Source organism: Hippopotamus amphibius, chromosome 1 (genome assembly GCF_030028045.1).
Source record: "Hippopotamus amphibius kiboko isolate mHipAmp2 chromosome 1, mHipAmp2.hap2, whole genome shotgun sequence".
NCBI lineage: Eukaryota > Metazoa > Chordata > Mammalia > Artiodactyla > Hippopotamidae > Hippopotamus > Hippopotamus amphibius.
The window spans coordinates 82,653,656-82,672,402 of NC_080186.1; the positions used below are offsets into that span (position 1 = coordinate 82,653,656).

The following is an 18,747-nucleotide window of genomic DNA, read 5'->3' on the forward strand; positions in this document are numbered from 1 at the left end:
TCACTGTTCGAATGGAAATTTACAAATAAGCAGGGAGAGGAGGCTATAATGCTCCATGTGGTGATAGCTTAGAGTTGGATATTTCAGTAAAATTCACATTTAGCTTAATATAGATACAGGTGGCTAGAAATACTTATAGATGTGCGTGTATACACAGGTTAGACACATACATGTACTTCTTTGCTCCGTCAGGTGAGAGGGCCTGAAAGAAATCATGCCCCAGTAGCAAAAACACACCTAGCACCCTGATCTTGGTTTCTAATACCATTCTCCAATAAAAGGAACCAGGGTTCCTTAGAGAAGCGGCTGGTTCTAGGACTGTGTCAGGAAATATACAAGATGAGTTAGGAGCATCTTGTAATCCCAGAAAGTAAGAGCTAAAAAAGAAAAAATAAAACCCCACAAAACACCCTCACATTGAAGAGGGTATGCCAAGGGTGCACAGGAACCAACTAAAAGAGCTCCCTATAAAAATAAAAAAAAATTAAAAAAAAAAAAGAGCTCCCAATGGCCAAAGCTGGGAAATTTTGAGCAGCAGATTTAAAAAGTAGTACTGGATTGTAATTCAAAGTATAAAGTAAATATCTATGAGTCCATTCTGATACATATAAATGACTGAATAAATTAGTAAATGGAAGGAAAGAGATAACTCTCTTGTATAAAAGAATTCCAAATAATTTCTATAGATATGTTGTCCTCAAGGAGGTGAAACATGTGCACAGTGACTTCCTTCCGAAGAGACAATATGGAAAGGGGGACAAAAAGACTACACTAAACAAACTTCACAACTACCCCTTAAGACAGGTGATCAAGGTCACCATTAACAGTGATAAATCATGTACTCTTGATAATGACATAATAAAAATGGCACTTTACATCTTCCTCTCAATATCCCATAACCCTAATCATGAGAAAAATACCAGACATTCTAATCAAGGCACATCCTACAAAATATCTGACCAGTACTCCTTAAAATTATCAAGGTCTTCAAAAATGAGGAAAGTTTGAGAAACTGTCATAACTAAGGGGAGCTTAAGGAGACATGACAATTAAATGTAATATGACAAGCATCCTGCAAGAGAAAAAGGACATTAGGAACAATTTATGGAAATCTGAATAAACTATGGGCTTCCATAATAATGTATCATTATTATCAAATATTGGTTCATTAACTCTTAACAGATGTACCATACTAGCGTAAGATGTTAACAAATAGAGGAAACTCGGTATAGGAGTATATGAGAACTCTCTGTACTATCTTCTCAATGTTTCTGCAAATGTAAAACTGTTCTAAAAACAGTCTATTTAAAAAGTGAAATACAAATGAACAAAAGATTTTAGAAATTTTAAGTACTGCTGAAATTTTTCCCATAAACATGTTACTTTTATAATTTAAAAATTCATTTATAATTTTTTAATTCCTAGGGAAAATATAAGCATGTAATTTCAAGAATTATCTTAATTAAGTGATCACTATCTATTTTGCCTATTTTAACATCATGGATATTAGTTTGGTAGGTTTACTTAGATGAGGCAATACAGCTTCGCGGCTGGCTAAAAGCATAATCTCTAGAATCATATTGTCTGAATTTGAATTCCAACTCCATGGCTGATAAACCCCGGGCAAGTTACTTAACCTCTCTGTGCTCAGTTTCCTCATCCATTAAAAAAAAAAGGAAGATATTGGTAGCTACTTAATAGAGTTGTTGGACTAAATGAGTTAAAACACATAAAGTACTTGGAACACTGGCTGGAAACATAGTAAGCCCTCTGTAAATGCTGGCAGTTATTTATTTTTTTTAAGTTTATACAGAAATAGAAATAAGTTAACAACACAGGCTAGGTCTGAAATGGAATCAAGTAGCTTCGAAATAAAAGAAACTTCTACACAATAATATAATTTGAATAGCTGCAAAAAATAATTGTATTTTTTTCCCAGTTTTGCATTGCAAAGTCTATTCTTTGTTTTATATATACATATAAAGCTATTTTATGGTAACACTTCTGCCTACTTGTCAAAACCAAGGCTGAACGATTATTTAGTATTATAAAGAGTTGTGCTGTACTCTTTCTGAAGCCAAACCTATGTTTGTCTTAAAAAAACAGTAAGGTTGTCCAGTGGTTAGGACTCTGCACTTTCACTGACAAGAACACAGGTTCAATCCCTGGTCAGGGGATTAAGATCCCACACAGTATGGCAAAAAAAAAAAGAGAGAGAGAGAGAGAGAAAGGAAAGCCAGTCATTTCTATCCCCTACTCTGTTTCACAATAAAATCTACAGATATTAATATACTTAGGAAATACTAAGTAAAAAATACTTTGTCTTATTTTGAGGTCTCAGGACAAAAGAGCTTGATTTTTGTATGTCAACAACAATCATCAATATTAAAATTAGGGCTGGATATTAAGCAAGAATTACAAAACACTAATGGTTTAAATGCCTAAATAAACCAAGATAATAAATTCCGGTCTTCTCAGAATCAAGGAAATTAACTATGTGGAAACAAACATATTTCAAAATTATTATAGTGGTTTTGTATGTTTTAAAAACATATTATTATACATTTTCAATGTTTCTAGTTTTAATTTCTAACAGTAAATAGTAACACATACAGCCCACAAAAACAAAAACTCTTCTGGAGTCTCAATAATTTTTAATAGCATAAGGGGTCCTGAGAATTGCTGCTATTATTTTTCTTAAAAATCACCGCAGAACATTCCAATAATTGTCAACATAAATGTTTTTCTAATTTGAAATTCTTTTGTTTTTCCTACAAGGAAGCCCTTATAAACAGATACTGAAGTTGTTTCAAAGCAAAATACTGAAAAACAGTAACTGGGTTATTTAGTTAAGAAATTTCAGAAGTATCTCAAATTACCCTAAATTCCAGTTTTCTATGATTGAACATATCTCAGCAGAAGTGAACATGAGAGCTAAATTTAAAAAGCATTAGTTACAAACATTCATAAACTCTCCTATGTATTTGAGTAGATGAGTCAACTACTAGGACATCAGTATAGTCTGATAACACTTGCAGCTGGGACTTTATAAAATAGCAAGCCCTTAAAATGTTTCATAAGTGGTAAAAATGTTCCAATGTTCTTTTTTCCTTATAGTAGAATAAAGCTACCTCAAATATCTTTATGAAGCAAAAGCGTCTTGAACTTTTTTTCAAAAAGTTTTAAGGAGTTTAGAAGGCTCCTTCACGAACACTAAACACCCCCACACACCACCAACAGGAGCAGCAATGAGCAAAGCAAAAGAGACAGAAATTGTTCTTCCCTAATACAGAAGAAAGGTAAGTGGCTGACCAATGTGGTAGAAAACAATAGATTTAAATCAAGAAACCTGGATTCCAATGCTTGATCTGCCACTTGCTTGAAATGACCAAATATAAAACTCTCAGTTTCTCTGACCTCAGATTCATCATCAGTAAAATAGAATTAATAAGAATACCTGTTCAAGCTACCTTCTAAGGTTGTTGTGAATATCAAATAAATTAACAGAAATGAATTAATATATGTAAACTACTATTACTATTAAATCTGTAAGCCATTCAAATGAAAAACCTTTGAAAATAGATTTGTCTCACACAGAATTACACTCAGTAACAAATTACAGTATGGTCCCACAATATTTTGGCTAATGAAAAAGAGACATTAAAGTTAAATTTCAATTTAATTTTATATGTAAAATCTAAATTAGCAGATTATTTAGAAATAAAATTATAATTAAGAATATATTTTTATAAAAATATTTCCATACATATCAAATTAAATTATGGTATTTAATTTAGCCATATAATTACAAGATAATTTTTTAAGTTTTATAGTGGTCACATTGTAAATGCAATAAAATTTAATTTCTACTACAAAGGTATTATATATGCAAATATTATAATGTTCAACCAGTCTTAACACTAGTTACATAGAAGAGTAAAACTCCTGTATCCCAATGTTTGCTTGTTTATCTACCATCCCTATATGGTAATCTGAATTTTAATTTACTGTTTCATTCATTTGTGCCACTTCTCTTCTGCTTCATTCAGCTTATCAAGTGAGAACAGATCAGCCAGTTTCAGTTTTTGGTTCTCATGCATTAACACAATACGGCAGTGTTTATATTACAAACACTTCATGGAAATGCTTATGTAAATAAATGAAAAAACCATGGTGTGTTCCTTGATTAAAAAAAAAAAAAAACTGACAATAATTTTTAAAATCAGTCTTGTTAATTCAGCTTAACCCTTCTGGGAAAGCAATGAAAACAAGAAGGAGGGAAAAAGTTTCAGAACTTATCACTAGGAAAAGTCACATTTATTTTCTGTGATGACTTCTGAATTTACAGGAAAAAATGAAGCCTAAACAGCAGCTTTCATTATCCAGCCACTCAGGGATTGTAAAAATAATAACAGCTGACATTTTAAAACACTTACTCTATGAGCCTTAACATATATGAATTATGAATTCATTCAATTTCCACGAGAACCCAATTATGTAGGTACTACTATCTCCTTTTAGCAGATGTGAAACTGAGGCAGAGTATATAAGTAACTTGCCCAGGGCTATATACAAACAGTGGCAGAATGAGGATTACACCTCAGGGTTCTGGCTCTAGAATTTATATTCTCAGTCACCATGATACTTCTTTAACCTGGCTAAAGAAGTTATAGCTTATTAACAGGTATACTCTGCAATCTGTGATTTAACAGGCTTTAACTCCCAACTGAATATGCCAGTTACATTATAAATGATGTTACATTATGTAAGCCATTCTAGGTAAGTGCAGAAGAGGAAAGCAATCTCCTAAGAGCTGGCACATGTGTAATAAATGAGCTACCTGTATTTCATACTTCATTCCTCAAAGATTCATTTTGTACCTTCTAGGCACTAAGTTGTAACCTATCAACACTCACATTAGCTTTTTCTAAACGACAGCCATTAGAAATCACTTCCAGAGAGGTTCACTTCTTAAAAAAACACAGCAAGAGGACAGATCTGAAACTAGCAGCAATGTTTCTAATATTTCACAAAATTTCTTGCACACTATAGAGGCTGAAAGTTAAATAATAGTCAACAATGGTAAAATTAATACTCATTGGAATTTGCCTAAGTAAATTTACTTATCTTCCTGTATGTTTATTTACTCTGGAAAAAAATTGGGGTAATCCACAAGACAAGATTTCAATTAAATCTTTGAAAATTTATACAGAACTTCCCTCACACAACAGAACATGGAATTTAATGATATTATTAGTTCCTTCTTCCAATAAAATTTGCTTTAGAAAGTTAACATACCACTTCTTACTATAGCTCTGTCAAATGTAGGACCCAGAATTCATCAAAAGCTATCACTTATGAGATCGGTTACATTTTTACAAATTAAAAGTGATACACTCAAATTAGAAATCATTTTTAAAAATTAGAGAACTTAACTAGTTTATCTGAAACTGATGATAGTTTTATCTTCCTTTCTAGCCTATTTAAAAAACAAAATAGAAAAACAAGGCAGGCACCACTGTCACAACAGTAAACTTTTACTAAAATCCATTTTTAAAATAGTGTTATATAATAAAAAAGCTACAAGAAGTATTAGACTGCCAATTTTTCTTCAAATATGTTACAATGGCAATGGACAGCTGCAACCATTTGAGTACCAAATTAAGCAATTTGCACTACTCTTTCTAGCCCAATTAAAAGCCTTGCACTTTTCAAATTCCCAGATTTTGAACCTCCACACATAGTGTTCCACCTGGGAATGGGAAGGTATGTCACAAAGAGAGAGTTCAAGATTACTGTGTAAACTGGAAGAACACTTATGAATGTGTTCTTTGGAATTCAGAACACATTATTCCTCAGGGAGGCAATCATAAACCTGAATTGATACTTAGACTGCCCATACATTAATCTGCAGTGTTATAAACACAGGGGACATATGCATAATTGTGTGCCTTCAGCATTTTAACATAAGATGCAAATTTTTCCCTGTAATTATTCATAATGTACCTTAATGACATTGGATAGAGATCTAAAACTTCAAATTCCACATCTGCTACTTATATAAGACTACAGGGTAACCTTCTCCTGGAAATAGGTTGCGGACAGAGAATCAACCAAGTATCACTTACCCTATCAAAGCAAGAGTGTTCATAGTCCTCTGATCTCCCACATTAAGCTCTCCCCTTTTTGTAAATAAAAACAGTAGAAACAAAGTGCATACATATCTTAACTGTGTTAGGGGGCAGAGTTCTTTGGCAGACACTGATTTTCTCAATTAGTTCATCAACACCTGCTTCAATATGATCTTCACATTCTCACTTGGGAAATTTTCATAAATACCACACTTAAAAAAGTTATTATAAAACTCACATTTAAAAAATCCTACAGATTGGTGGGAGGCGGATATCCTCTAAAATACATTATACAGTTTGAATACAAATACTATGCTGTTTTCTTTAGCTCTGAACTGTTAATATTCCAAAAAAATGTAGAATTTCCAACTCCAATTTTTGAATCACAGAATTATAAAATCAAGAGCATCTACAGTAAGCGCCTCAGTTTTAACAAATTATTAAATGACTTAAGCCATATTCCAAAACTAGTTAATAGCAGGACTAGGTCTAGAACCTAGATTGTGTGATTCTCTTTCCTGAGCTCTTTCTGCCATTCCTTACTACCAATTCTCACCAAGTTGCATAAAATGTTTGGAAAGTGATCTGCTAGTGCAAATCAAAGAATTGCATGAAAGCTACAGATTCCAAAGGCAATTTAAGGAAGGGGATTCCAAATAGATTCCAAGAGATCCGATTTCTAGGTAAAATTTTCTTAAACTTGCTCCAATAACAACTTTTTCTAGGTTTTCTTTTCATGCTATAGAAATCAAAAATACTTATAGCTCAAAAATTCATCTCAGTATTCTTAAGACTGATAAAAGCCAAAGGTCAATACCATCACCATTCAATAGAAATCTCTGTAATTATGGTAATTTTTATAACTTCACCATCCAAAATGGTAGCCAGTAACCAAAGGTGGCAAATAAGCACCTGAAACAGGGCTACTGAAAATGAGGAGCTGAATTTTAAATTTTAATTAAATTTAAACAGCCATATCTCTGGAGGCTACCATACTGGATAGTGCAGGATGAGATAAACCCCATGGAAAACAGAACTGGTTAATGAAATAATGAAAACTGAGCAGTGGTTTTATAGAACCTGCCACGTGAAGCAGCTGAGATAGCATGAAAAGAACACACCATTCTGCATTTATGACCTCTGGGTTCCAAATGAAACCACTATTTATCTGCAATAAGAAGTTAATGAGAAGATGGCGGCGCCCAGTGAGGGGCCCGCGTTTGCTGCGGGGATCGAAAAGAATTGGAGTGCGGTTGTTTGCTCCCCAGAAGGGACTTCCCAAAAAGTCCGGCAGCTGATAGATGAGGGGATTGCCCCGAAAGAGGGAGGCCCCGAAGCGAAGGACACATCTACCACATCCCAGTCAGTTAATGGATCACCCCAAGCAGAAGAACCTCCATAAACAACCTAACCTTACACCTAAAACAATTAGAAAAAGAAGAACAAAGAAACCCCAAAGTGAGCAGAAGGAAAGAAATCATAAAGATCAGAGCAGAAATAAATGAAAAAGAAAGGAAGGAAACCATAGCAAAAATTAATAAAACTAAAAGCTGGTTCTTTGAGAAGATTAACAAAATTGATAAACCATTAGCCAGACTCATCAAGAATAAAAGGGAGAAGATGCAAATCAACAGAATTAGAAATGAAAAAGGAGAAGTAACAACGGACACCTCAGAAATACAAAAGATCATGAGAGACTACTACAAGCAACTATATGCCAATCAATTGGATAACCTGGAAGAAATGGATACATTCTTAGAAAAATACAATCTTCCAAGACTGAACCAGGAAGAAATAGAAACTATAAACAGACCAATCACAAGTACGGAAATTGAGGCAGTGATTAAAAATCTCCCAACAAACAAAAGCCCAGGACCAGATGGATTCATGGGCGAACTCTATCAAACATTTAGAGAAGAGCTAACACCTATCCTTCTCAAACTCTTCCAAAATATTGCAGAAGGCGGAACACTCCCAAACTCATTCTACGAGGCCACCATCACCCTGATACCAAAACCAGGCAAAGATGTCACACAAAAAGAAAATTACAGACCAATATCACTGATGAATATAGATGCAAAAATCCTCAACAAAATACTAGCTAACAGAATCCAACAGCACATTAAAAAAATCATACACCATGATCAAGTGGGGTTTATCCCTCGGATGCAAGCATTCTTCAATATACGCAAATCAATCAACATGATATATCAACAAATTGAAGGATAAAAACCATATGATCATCTCAATAGATGCAGAAAAAGCTTTTGACAAAGTTCAACATCCATTTATGATAAAAACTCTCCAGAAAATGGGCATAGAAGGAAATTACCTCAACATAATAAAAGCCATATATGACAAGCCAAAAGCCAACATCGTTCTCAGTGGGGAAAAACTGGAAGAATTCCCTCTAAGAACAGGAACAAGACAAGGGTGTCCACTCTCACCATTATTATTCAACATAGTTTTGGAAGTTTCAGCCACAGCAAGCAGAGAAGAAAAAGAAATCAAAGGAATCCAAACTGGAAAACAAGAAGTAAAATTGTCACTCTTTGCAAATGACATGATGTTATATATAGAAAACCCTAAAGACTCTACCAGAAAACTGCTAGCACTAATGGATGAGTTTAGTAAAGTAGCAGGATACAAAATTAATGCACAGAAATCTCTTGCATTCCTATACACTAACAATGGAAGAGCAGAAAGAGAAATTAAGGAAACTCTCCCATTCACCATTGCAACAAAAAGAATAAAATACCTAGGAATAAACCTGCCTAAGGAGGCAAAAGATCTGTATGCAGAAAACTTTAAGACATTGATGAAAGAAATCAAAGACGACACAAACAGATGGAGGGACATACCAGGTTCCTGGATTGGAAGAATCAACATCGTGAAAATGACTGTACTACCCAAAGCAATTTACAGATTCAATGCAATCCCAATCAAATTACCAATGGCATTTTTCACAGAAGTAGAACAAGAAATTTTATGATTTGTATGGAAACGCAAAAGACCCCGAATAGCCAAAGCAATCTTCAAAAGGAAAAATGGAGTTGGTGGAATCAGGCTTCCTGACTTCAAACTATACTACAAGGCCATAGTGATCAAGACAGTATGGTACTGGCACAAAAAGAGAAAGGACAATCAATGGAATAGAACAGAGAACTCAGAAGTAAGCCCAAACACATATGGGCACCTTATCTTTGACAAAGGAGGCACGAATATACAATGGAAAAAAGACAGCCTCTTCAAGAAGTGGTGCTGGGAAAACTGGACAGCAACATGTCAAAGAATGAAATTAGAACACTTCCTAACACCATACACAAAAAGAAACTCCAAATGGATTAAAGACCTACACGTAAGGCCAGACACTATCAAACTCCTAGAGGAAAACATAGGCAGAACACTCTATGACATACATCAAAGCAAGATCCTTTTGGACCCACCTCCTAGAATCATGGAAATAAAATCAAGAATAAACAAATGGGACCTCATGAAACTTAAAAGCTTTTGCACAGCGAAAGAAACCATAAACAAGACTAGAAGGCAACCCTCAGAATGGGAAAAAATAGTTGCCTATGAAACAACGGACAAAGGATTAACCTCCAAAATATACAAACAGCTCATGCAGCTTCATACCAAAAAAGCAAATAACTCAATCCACAAATGGGCAGAAGACCTAAATAGACACTTCTCCAAAGAAGACATACAGATGGCCAACAAACATATGAAAAGATGCTCAACATCACTAATCATCAGAGAAATGCAAGTCAAAGCCACAATGAGGAATCACCTCACACTGGTCAGAATGGCCATCATCACAAAGTCTGGAAACAACAAACGCTGGAGAGGGTGTGGAGAAAAGGGAACTCTCTTGCACTGTTGGTGGGACTGTAAGTTGGTACAGCCACTATGGAAAACAATTTGGAGGTTCCTTAAAAAACTACAAATAGAACTACCATATGATCCAGTCATCCCACTCCTGGGCATATACCCAAAGAAAACCATAATCCCAAAAGAAACATGTACTATAATGTTTACTGCAGCACTATTTACACTAGCCAGGAAGTGGAAGCACCTAAATGCCCATCAACAAACTAATGGATAAAGAAGATGTGGCATATGTATACAATGGAATATTACTCAGCTATAAAAAGGGATGAGATGGAGCTATATGTCATGAGGTGGATAGACCTAGAGTCTGTCATACAGAGTGAAGTAAGTCAGAAAGAGAAAGACAAATATTGTATGCTAACTCATACAGAATCTAAAAATTGTACTGATGAACTCAGTGACAAGAATAAGGATGCAGATATAGAGAATGGACTGGAGAACTCGAGGTTTGGGAGGGGGCGGGGGTGAAGGGGAAGCTGAGACGAAGTGAGAGAGTAGCACAGACATATATATACTACCAATTGTAAAACAGATAGCCAGTGGGAAGTTGTTGTATAACAAAGGGAGGTCAACTCGAGGATGGAAGATACCTTAGAGGATTGGGAGGGAGAGGATGGGGGGGACTCGAGGGAGGGTGGGAGGGAGTCGAGGGAGGGAGGGAATATGGGGATATGTGTATAAAAACAGATGACTGAACTTGGTGTACCCCCCTAAAAAAAATAATTAAAAAAAAAAGTTAATGAAATCACATAATCTAAATTATACATACAACTCATCTGTGAAACAGTCCCCTGCCTTTGTGGGGATTGTGTGATTAAATACTATTTGTATGTAAAAGTACTCTGTAAAATGTACAGCACCAGATACAATTATATCAACTCTGTAACTACTTCAGGAAAGGGAAATGTGGCTATAAACCTATCACAAAGCTATTAATCTAAGCCTGTCACAACAGTATGATTGAACACCTGAAGCAGTAATCAAGTGATTTTGCACATCATTGCCTCATGACAGGTAAAGTGCATAAAGAAAATGGTATTCAGATAATACCCAAAGGTCCTTAGTATACCCACAGTTTATATTCTTAAAAGCTAACTTTTTAGCTTTTTAACAGCCAACTGACATGAACTGAAAGGTAATAAAACAAAACTTTGGCATCCTTCCTCTTAAGGAGGCAAAAGACAAAATACTGGCAAGGCCGTTGACACAATATTGACAAGGGCCTCTCATTCCAAAAGAAAAACACTGGCCACAGGAGATTGGATCAAAATGGCGGAGTAGGAGGATGTGCGCTCACTCTTTCTTGCAAGAGCACCGGAATTACAACTAACTGCTGAACAACCATCGACAGAAAGACAATGGAACTCACCAAATAAGACACCCCACATCCAGAGACAAAGGAGAAGCCACAATGAGACGGAAGCACACACAAGCCTCCTAGACAGCTCCCTCCACAAGAGGGCAGACTGCAGTATCAAGCAGTATCAGCAGTATTTCCTTCTGTGGAACTGAAAACCACAGCCACAGAAAGAGAGAGAAAATGAAAAAGCAGAGGACTTTGTACCAGATGAAGGGATAAGCTAAAACCCCAGAAAAACAACTAAATGAAGAGGAAATGAGCACCCTTCCAGAAAAAGAATTCAGAACAATGATAGTGATTATCCAGGACTTTGAAAAAAGACTGGATGCAAAGATTGAAAAGTTTACCACAGATCTAGAAGAATTAAAGAGCAAACAAACAGAGATATGCAACACAATAACTGAAATGAAAAATACACTAGAAGGAACCAATAGCAGGTTAACTGAGGCAGAAGAGCAAGTAAGTGACCTGGAAGACAGAATGGTGATAATCACTGATGCGGAAAAGAATAAAGAAAAAAGAATGAAAAGAACTGAAGACAGCATAAGAGACCTCTGGGACAATGTTAAACGCACCAACATTCGCATTATAGGGGTCCCAGAAGGAGAAGAGAGAAAGGAGCCGAGAAGATACTGGAAGAGATTCTAGTTGAAAACTTCCCTAACATGGGAAAGGAAATAGCTACCCACGTCCAGGAAGTGCAGAGAGTCCCAGGCAGGATCAACCCAAGGAGAAACACACCAAGACATATAGTAGTCAAACTGACAAAAATTAAAGACAGAGAAAAGTTATTAAAAGCAACAAGGGAAAAATGACAAATAACATACAAGGGAATTCCCATCAGGTTAACAGCTGATTTCTCAGCAGAAACTCTGCAAGCCAAAAGGGAGTGGCATGATATATTTCAAGTAATGAAAGAGAAGAACCTACAACCAAGAATACTCTACCCAGCAAGGATCTCATTCAGATTCGATGGAGAAATCAAAAGCTTTACAGGCAAGCAACAGCTAAGAGAATTCAGCACCACCAAACCAGCCTTACAACAAATGCTAAAGGAACTTCTCTAAGCGGGAAACATAAGAGATGAAAAGGACCTACAAAAACAAACACAAAACAATTAAGAAAATGGTAATAGGAACATATATATCAATAATTACCTTGAATGTAAATGGACTAAATGCACCAACCAAAAGACACAGACTGGCTGAATGGATACAAAAACAAGACCCATGTATATGCTGTCTACAAGAGAGTCACTTCAGACCTAGGGACACATACAGACTGAAAGTGAGGGGATGGAAAAAGATATTCCATGCAAATGGAAATCAAAAGAAAGCTGGAGTAGCGATACTCATATCAGATAAAACAGACTTTAGAATAAAAAACGTTACAAGAGACAAGAAAGGACACTACATAAAGATCGAGGGATCAATCCAAGAAGAAGAGATAACAATTATAAATATATATGCACCCAACATAGGAGCACCTCCATACATAAGGCAAATGCTAACAACTATGAAAGAGGAAATCAACAGTAACACAATCATAGTGGGGGACTTTAACACCCCACTGACACCAATGGACAGATCATCCACACAGAAAATTAATAAGGAAACACAAGCTTTAAATGACGCAATAAATCAGCTTGATTTAATAGATATCTATAAGACATTACATCCAAAAACAGCAGATTACACATTCTTCTCAAGTGCACATGGAACATTCTCCAGGAGAGATCACATTTGGAGTCATAAATCAAGCCTTGGTAAATTCAAGAAAACTGAAATTGTATCAAGCATCTTTTCTGACCACAACGCTATGAGATTAGAAATCAATTACAGGAAAAAAAAGTGTAAAAAAACACAAACGCATGGAGGCTAAACAGTACACTACTAAATAACCAACAGATCACTGAAGAAATCAAAGAGGAAATCCAAAAATACCTAGAGACAAATGACAATGAAAATACAATGATCCAAAACCTATGGGATGCAGCAAAGGCAGTTCTAAGAGGGAAGTTTATAGCAATACAATCCTACCTCAAGAAACAAGAAAAATCCCAAATTAACAATCTAAACTTACACCTAAAGAAACCAGAGAAAGAAGAGCAAACAAAACCCCAAGTTAGTAGACAGAGAGAAATCATAAAGATCAGAGCAGAAATAAATGAAACAGAAACAAAGAAAACAATAGCAAAAATCAATAAAACTAAAAGCTGGTTCTTTGAGAAGATAAATAAAATTGATAAACCTCTAGCAAGACACATCAAGAAAAAGAGGGAGAAGACTCAAATCAATAAAATTAGAAAGGAAACAGGAGAAGTTACAACAGACACCACAGAAATAAGCACCATAAGAGACTACTACAAGCAACTATATGCCAATAAAATGGACAACCTGGATGAAATGGACAGATCCTTACAAAGGTATAACCTTCCAAGACTGAATCAGGTAGACATAGAAAATATGAACAGACCAATCACAAGAAATGAAATTGAAACTGTGATTAAAAATCTCCCAACAAACAAAAGTCCAGGACCAGATGGATTCACAGGTGAATTTTATCAAACATTTAGAGAAGAGCTAACACCCATCCTTCTCAAACTCTTCCAAAAAACTGCAGAGGAAGGAACACTCCCAAACTCATTTTATGAGGCAACCATCACCCTGATACCAAAACCAGACAAAGATACTACAAAAAAAAGAAAACTACAGACCAATATCACTGATGAATTTAGATGCAAAAATCCTCAACAAAATACTAGCTAACAGAATCCATCAGCACATTAAAAGGATCACACACCATGATCAAGTGGGGTTTATCCCTGGAATGCAAGGACTCTTCAATATATGCAAATCGATAAATGTGATACACCATATTAATAAACTGAAGGATAAAAACCACATGATCATCTCAAGAGATGCAGAAAAAGCTTTTGACAAAATTCAACACCCATTTATGATAAAAACTCTCCAGAAGGTGGGCATAGAGGGAACCTACCTCAACATAAAAAGGCCATATATGACAAACGCACAGCAAACATCCTTCTCAATGGTGAAAAACTGGAAGCATTCCCTCTAAGATCAGGAACAAGACAAGGGTGTCCACTCTCACCATTATTATTCAACATAGTTTTGGAAGTCCTTGCCACAGCAATCAAAGAAGAAAAAGAAATAAAAGGAATCCAAATTGGAAAAGAAGAAGTCAAACTATCACTGTTCGCAGATGACATGATATTATACATAGAAAATCCTAAAGATGCCACCAGAAAACTACTCAAGCTAATCAATGAATTTGGTAAAGTTGCAGGATACAAAACTAACACACAGAAAGCTGTTGCATTTTTATACACTAACAATGAAAGATCAGAAAGAGAAATTAAGGAAACAATCCCTTTCACCATTGCAACAAAGAGAATAAAATACCTAGGAATAAACCTAACCAAGGAGGTAAAAGACCTGTACTCAGAAAACTATAAGACACTAATGAAAGAAATCAAAGACGATACAAACAGATGGAGGGACATACCATGCTCCTGGATTGGAAGAATCAACATTGTGAAAATGACTATGCTACCCAAAGCAATTTACAGATTCAATGCAATCCCCATCAAATTACCAATGGCATTTTTCACAGAACTAGAACAAGAAATTTTACAATTTGTATGGAAACGCAAAAGACCCCGAATAGCCAAAGCAAGCTTGAGAAGGAAAGATGGAGTTGGTGGAATCAGGCTTTCTGACTTCAGGCTATACTACAAGGCTACAGTGATCAAGACAGTATGGTACTGGCACAAAAACAGAAATATAGATCAGTGGAACAGAATAGAAAGCCCAGAGATAAACTATGGTCAATTAATCTATGACAAAGGAGCCAAGGATATACAATGGAGAAAAGGAAGCCTCTTCAATTAGTGGTGCTGGGAAAACTGGACAGCTACATGTCAAAGAATGAGATTAGAACACTCCCTAACACCATACACAAAACTAAACTCCAAATGGATTAAAGACCTAAATGTAAGGCCAGACACTATAAAACTGCTAGAAGAAAACATAGGAAGAACACTCTTCAACGTAAATAACAGCAAGATCTTCTTTGATCCACTCCCTAGAGTAATGGAAATAAAAACAAAAATAAATAAGTGGGACCTAATGAAACTTCCAAGCTTCTGCACAGCAAAGGAAACTATAAGCAAGACGAAAAGACAACCCTTAGAGTGGGAGAAAATATTTGCAAATGAATCAACAGACAAAGGACTAATCTCCAAAATATATAAACAGTTCATCCAGCTCAATATCAAAAAAAACAAACAACCCAATCAAAAAATGGGCAGAAGACCTAAATAGGCATTTCTCCAAAGAAGACATACAGATGGCCAAGAGGCACATGAAAAGCTGCTCAACATCACTAATTATTAGAGAAATGCAAATCAAAATGACAATGAGGTATCCCCTCACACCGGTCAGAATGGGCATCATCAGAAAATCTACAAACAGTAAATGCTGGAGAGGGTGTGGAGAAAAGGGAACGCTCTTGCACCGCTGGTGGGAATGTAAATTGATACAGCCACTATGGAGAACAGTATGGAGGGTCCTTGCAAAACTAAAAATAGAGTTACCATATGACCCAGCAATCCCACTGCTGGGCATATACCCAGAGAACACCATAATTCAGAAAGACACATGCACTCCAATGTTCACTGCAGTGCTATTTACAATAGCCAGGACATGGAAGCAACCTAAATGTCCATCAACAGATGAATGGATAAAAAAGATGTGGTACATATATACAATGGAATATCACTCAGGTGTAAAAAGCAAGGAAACTGGGACATTTCTAGAGACATGGATGGACTTGGAGACTGTCATACAGAATGAAGTGAGTCAGAAAGAGAAAAACAAATACTGTATATTAACACATATATGCAGACTATAGAAAAATGGTACAAATCAATCGGTTTGCAAGGCGGAAATAGAGACACAGATGTAGAGAACAAACACATGGACAAGTGGGGAAAGCAGAGAGGGTTTGGGGGGAATGAATTGGGAGACTGGGATACCAAATTGTACGCTCTAAATATATACAGTTTATTGTATGTTAACTGTATCTCAATAAAAGTTCTAAAAAAAAAAAAGAAAAAGAAAAACACTGGCCACAGTTTACAACTATGCTAGTACTGTATTTCTCAATACCCAGAGACAAAAACATGGCTTATGTCTATGTTCAGTAACATATATAATAACACTACCTTAAACAGTTACAGAATTTAAACTTTTTACCTGTTTTCCTGAAAATTATCTCATGATTGTTGTAATAATGCTATTAAATAAATAGCATGAGATTCTCACAAGCTGAAAATCATGAGCAAAATTAAAGAAACATATCATTACATAGCATTTCTTGTCACTTATAATGAGGTTAATTTATATATACTCCCTTAAGGAAAACAAACAAAAAAGGTTCTATTACTTCAAATAAACTAAATATATTTCTAGATTTTGATAACAAAGACAGAGAAAACAAATTCTTGTTAAATCCAAGATTTATTCTGAGATGGCACACATAAATCCTTATAACTCTGACTGAAGAATCAAGCATTAAAATCAATCCAAAGATAAATGAATGAAAATTCTCTGGCCACTGCTTATTAATGAGAGTTGGTTACCCAAAAGACGGTTTTTACATTTTTAATTTACCAACCATAAATGGCAAGCTTTTTTATTATTAGCAATACAATCAAGTCAAATTTTGAAGTACTGGTTTTCTTATTAAAAGAATAACAACCTTTCAGATTTTTAATATTACATTTCTGTAAAAAATATATTTCCCTGAGTCACTTTTATCTCAAAAGATAGTCTCCTCTTGGTACCTTATACTTATTACCAATTTCCTCTTTTCCTCTCACTTAGGATCAGCTTTCAACCCTCTTCCTTCCTAACCTATGAACTGTCTACTCACAAATTAAAATTCACATTAAAAAACTGTGGAAATAAGGAGTGGGTCCAACTTGTTTTAAATTACCATCATTTTAAATTTGTGAAATGAGATAAATATGGGAGATGAAGATTTCAAATGATATAAATCTCTTACGGAAAACAGATAAACAAATAGGTATCCTAACTAAAAATCTTATCTATATTAATGAAAACCTATTTTAATTGATACATCAAGTAAAATCAGATTTTACTCTAAAGTGAAGTAAATTATTTAACTAATACATCATTTTAAATTTCAAATTCAGAATTAACCAGTTACCTCAGAAAGAATACATTTTACTGTATGTAAATTAAAAAACAAATTTAAAACAACCCAGTTAGGAACAAGTCTTTATTACAAAGGTATGCTTCTTTAAATAAATGGCAGATGTGTGATTTTAGTAATGAATCTGTTACCAGCATAATGCTTAATGTATCTAGAATATCTTTCCACAAGAACAAGATAACTTTATTACCATTTAATTATCCATAATTAGACTTCAAAATCAAGCTATCAAAATAAACAGAATTGTAGGTAAATTCTTTTCTAAAAACATATATATAGTCTCAAAAGAATGACTTATGTGATTGCATTTTAAGGAAAATTCAAATACTAAAATTTTGAGGCTACAATTCAAGTTCAGGTATTTTGGGCATTTCAACTTGAAAATTACAGTTAGGTTGGAAATAACTCTTAAATGTAGCATTTAGGACAAATAAAAGATGTGGTTTTAGTTTCAGTTTTTCAGAACACATATCAGAAAATGAGTATCAAACTTACATACATAGAATATATTTACAGAAATCTTATAAATATCTTTGAAGCCCCAGAAGGTCTCATATAAGTAACACTAGGAATCTTCATTTTTCTACATCCAGACATACCTTTACGAGTATGGACTGAACTGCTACTTATTACAAAAGAATAGGAACTGTGTGATTATTAATTACCATTGCCATCAAAATTATATTTAAAAGAGGCACAGAAAGTTGAAAGACTTAAGTACTAAGATCAAGTCAGGGAGTACAGATATATATAGCTCTTTACTTTTGGAGAATCAAGTCTCATGCTCCATTATCCATTTCTAACTAGACAGAGAATAAATTCTGTTATTATTTCTCAGTTGAGGAAAGAATAGCAAAACAGAATTAAGTATGATTTTTGAGGAAAGAATTCACTCAAATCAGTGATTTCAGATTGTTTTAGGAACAATATAGAAAACTGAATCCAGGCAGAAGTACCAACAATGTAAATTAAAAATATTAGTCTGCTTATTAAAGACCAATCAATGCACTGTGTTACCATTAACAAGAAGGCTAAAATTCCATTATCTAAAAATCTCCCATGTGAAATGGGTCCAACTTCTAAGAAATTGATTTTTTTTTT

The 18,747-nt window shown here is 34.8% G+C and overlaps 1 protein-coding gene across 8 annotated transcripts in view; it reads right to left on the reverse strand.

Annotated features, from left to right (window-relative positions):
- Window positions 1–18,747, reverse strand: part of ARHGAP29 (Rho GTPase activating protein 29) — a 91,160-nt gene that overhangs the window by 55,436 nt on the left and 16,977 nt on the right. The window lies entirely within an intron of this gene.